General features: G+C 36.5%; 1 pseudogene; it reads left to right on the forward strand.

Moving 5' to 3' along the window:
• The first annotated feature begins 1257 nt into the window (after positions 1–1257).
• Positions 1258–3099, forward strand: part of LOC138169646 (glyceraldehyde-3-phosphate dehydrogenase-like) — a 5484-nt pseudogene continuing 3642 nt past the window's right edge.

A 3099-nucleotide genomic window follows, 5' to 3' on the forward strand; every position in this document is an offset into this window, starting at 1 on the left:
TGTAAGAGAGCCTGATTTAAGTCCCTCATTTCATAGATGAGGAAACTGAGGCTTGGTTAGGTTGTGTGACTTGACCAAGGTTATACAACTAGTAAGTGACAGAACTGGGGTTTAAACACGTATCTTCCAGCTCTTAATCTAGAATTTTTCTTTCTGTATACAATGTGAAGCACTATATATACCCAAGAAGAATACATTCTTGAAAGAGAATTCCCTTGGAAATACACTTGAAAAGCAATTAGATGATAATGTTAACATAAGACCTAAAAACAGTTTGACTTGGAATTTTTACCCTTCAAATTGAAACTATAGCTCAGCAGATTCACTACAGAAACTCATCACTGAGAGAGCTGAGAGGGAAATTTCAAATTCAAATATTCAATTCAAAGAATTGTTCATTAGGGGGTCTGTGATATAAATAGGAATTCAGCGTTAAAAGTCAGATTTATGTCAAAGGTTCTATGTAGAGCTTAGAATCTGATCTAAGCTTTCTTTATGCCAGAAAACACTACAAATATTGCTACTAATTAATTTGGAATTTTCATTCCTTTGTGCAATTATTTAAACAGAGCCAGCTCTATTTAAAGGCTAATATTTAACAGAAGCGTTATCATTAAGTTAGCAACAGTTCTGATGCATTTGGTATGTCCTGGAAGGTAATTCTAATCATAGACTCACTTCCTTCTTTACTTCAAGAATTTGATATTGCCAACGTGGACACTCCCTTCACTGATAACAGCAAGAATATAATAATGTCTAACATTTACATAGCGTTACATAGTTTTCCAAGTGTTTTATATACATTATCTCATTTGAACCTCTCAACAACTCTGAATTAATTAATTATTAAATGAATGAATCTCATTCATTTCTTTTGAATCTCATGACAACACTGTGAGGTGGTTACTATGGGTATTATTTGTATTTTACAGATGAGGAAACTAAGGCTCAGTGAGATTGACACTTGTTCATGATTGTTGTATGATGAGTGTCAGAGGTGAGATCTGAACACAGCTTTTCCTCACTCCAAGTCCATCACTCCATCTTCTGTGCCATACTGCTTCATTAACTTAATAGATACTCTCTGAGTATGATTATGACCAAAACATTCATCATCCTGTGGCCAACCAGTTAATGGGCCTCTCCTACCCTGGCAAGATTTGTTCTTGGACCTCACTTAAAGAATACATAAGTTCTCAACTCTGCTCTCAAGCTCAGTGCCAAGATCTGCCACTACAGTTGTATTACTGGGACAATATGGTGAAAGTCAAAGTCAATACATTTGACAGTAGTGGGTTCCTGGTGATCAGGGTTGCATTCACCTCATGCAGAGTGGACATTGTAGTCATCAGTGACCCCTTCATTCACCTCAGGTAAATGGTTTATATGTTCCAATGTGATTCTGTCCATGGAAAGTTCAATGGCACTATCAAGGCTGAGAATGGAAAGCTGGTGATCAATAGAAAAACTATTACTATCTTCTAGAGGAATGTGATGCCATCAACATTAAATAGGAAGATGCTGGAACTAAGTTTGTGATACAGTCCACTGATATTTTTATCACCATGGAAAAAACCAGGGCTGGTCTCACTTCTCAAATTTATAAGGAAGTGAGCCAAATTTATAAAAATAAGAGCTACTCCCCAATTGAGAAATCATCAAAGGATGTGAACAGGCAGTTTTCAGAATATGAAATCAAAACTATCAGTAGCCACATAAAAATTCTCTAAATCATTAATATTTAGAGAAATGCAAATTAAAACTGCTCTGAGGTACTATCTCACACCTATTAGATTGACCATCATGACATGAAAGGAAAAAAAGAAAAATGCTAGAGGAGATGTGGAAAATTAGTAGTCCAATCATTTTAGAGAACAATTTGAAACTATGCCCAAAGGGCTATAAAACTATACATGCCTTTTGACCCACCAATACTATCATTAGGTTTGTATCCCAAAGAGATCAAAGAAAAGAGAAAACAACCTATATATACAAAAATATTTATAGCAACTCTTTTTATGGTAGCAAAAAAATGGAAATTGAGGGGATGCTCATCAATTGGAGAATGGCTAAACAAATTGTGGTGTATGACTGTGATGGAAAACTGTTATGCTATAAGAAATGATGAGCAGGTGTTTCAGAAAAATCTGGGAAGATCTGCATGAACTAATGGAAAGTGAAGTAAACAGAATGAAGGGAATATTGTAGACAACAGCAGTAATATTGTAACAATGATCGACTGCGAAAGATTTAGCTACTCTGATCAATAGAATGATCCAAGACAATTCCAAAGGATTCATGATGAAAAATGCTATCCACCTCCAGAGAGAGACCTGATGAACTCTGAGTGTGAACTGAAGCATAGTTTCCCCCCTTTATTTTCTCTTTTTCTTTCTTTTCCTTCCTTCCTTCCTTCCTTCCTTCCTTCCTTCCTTCCTTCCTTCCTTCCTTCCTTCCTTCCTTCCTTCCTTCCTTCCTTCCTTCCTTCCTTTCTTCATTACTTCCTTCTTTCATTCCTTCATTTCTTTCCCTTCCTTCCTTCCTTCCTTTTTTTTAGCTTAATCTATTTTATTTTTTTTTTCTGATTTACATCATTCATTTCCCCCAGATTTTGATTTACAAATTTTCTCCCTGTTTTCCCCCTACCCACTGCCCCAAAATAGCAGTCCCACAGGATATCCTTTCCTCCAATCTGCTCTCTCCCATATTTTCTCCCATACTCCTTTTGACTTTTCCAGTAGGGCATGGTGGATCTCTATGCCCCAGTGCTTGTATATCATATTTCCCAATTACAGGTAAAATAGTATTAATAATAGTATATATATTTAAATATTTGATTTTAAAACTTTGAATTCCAGATTCATTCCCTTCCTCCCTTGTCACCCACCCATACTGGGAAGATAAGCAGTTCAGTATAGGTTGTACATGTGTGGCTAATGCAAAACAATAACATAGTAGATATATTGTAAAAGACTGACTATATTTCCCTCCCTCCTATCCCACCTCCCACTTGTTCTATTCTCTACTCTGATCCCGTTCCTTTCAAAACTGGGTGCTTCCAACTTCCCTCCCCCCCAGCCTGCTCTCCTTTCCATCATC

The sequence above is a fragment of the Petaurus breviceps genome, unplaced genomic scaffold (assembly GCF_028583685.1).
Source record: "Petaurus breviceps papuanus isolate PSGF00001 unplaced genomic scaffold, PetGlider_PUasm1.0 37, whole genome shotgun sequence".
In the NCBI taxonomy this organism is placed as follows: domain Eukaryota; kingdom Metazoa; phylum Chordata; class Mammalia; order Diprotodontia; family Petauridae; genus Petaurus; species Petaurus breviceps.